Source organism: Tenrec ecaudatus, assembly GCF_050624435.1.
Source record: "Tenrec ecaudatus isolate mTenEca1 chromosome 2 unlocalized genomic scaffold, mTenEca1.hap1 SUPER_2_unloc_1, whole genome shotgun sequence".
Classification (NCBI taxonomy): Eukaryota; Metazoa; Chordata; class Mammalia; order Afrosoricida; family Tenrecidae; genus Tenrec; species Tenrec ecaudatus.
Window position 1 is genome coordinate 1,621,103 of NW_027457569.1, and position 760 is coordinate 1,621,862.

The 760-nt window shown below is 29.1% G+C and overlaps 1 pseudogene; it reads left to right on the forward strand.

The window, feature by feature from the left end:
* Nucleotides 1-205: 205 nt before the first annotated feature.
* LOC142435831 (U6 spliceosomal RNA) lies at nt 206-306 on the forward strand (annotated as a pseudogene).
* The last annotated feature ends 454 nt before the right edge of the window (nt 307-760 follow it).

Sequence of the window (760 nt, forward strand, 5' to 3'; positions counted from 1 at the left end):
TATATCTATGCATTATGACAAGAGCTGTAAGAGTCCCCAATATAATGATTTAAAAAAAAGATTATGAGTGTACACACACCACAGTCCTATTCTGCCCACTTACCAACTGTTCTCATTAATTTCACATAGTTGGATACTGATAAAATAGAAAAAAAATTTATGAAACACAATGGCAAATTCCTTTTTAAAAATCCACATATAACCAGTTTTAGAAACACATATAGTAAAATCAGAATGGTACAAAAAAGATCAGCACAGACCCTGCCCAAAGATTACACTCAAATTGGTGAAGATTTTCGCATTTTTTGCTTCAGTAAAATATCAAAAGCTTCATTAAAAATCCATACTTAAAAGTCAGTTGAGACTACTACACTAAGATAATTTTAAATTGTCAAGTAAAATCAACCCACTTTAACCTAAGTAATAGCTTGGCTCAAATAAACAAAAAAAAAGGAAATCATTTGTATGTACTAGGCTTCTTTAAAAAATCACTTATATAAGGTCAAATGGTCAATAATTATTGTTTAGAAAAGATGAGAAGACATGGGGAAATGGAAAGTAGATTAATGAAAATGGGACAACCTGAACAGAAATGAATGCTATTGCATTGTGAAGAATGTAACTAATGTCAATTGACAACTTGTGTAGACATTATGGAAAGAGAATCTAAACTGCATCTAAGCCTTCACTGAAAATGCAATGAAATATCCTTTAAAAAATAAAATAGGTAAATAAATTTTTATTTCTAATTTTTATTACA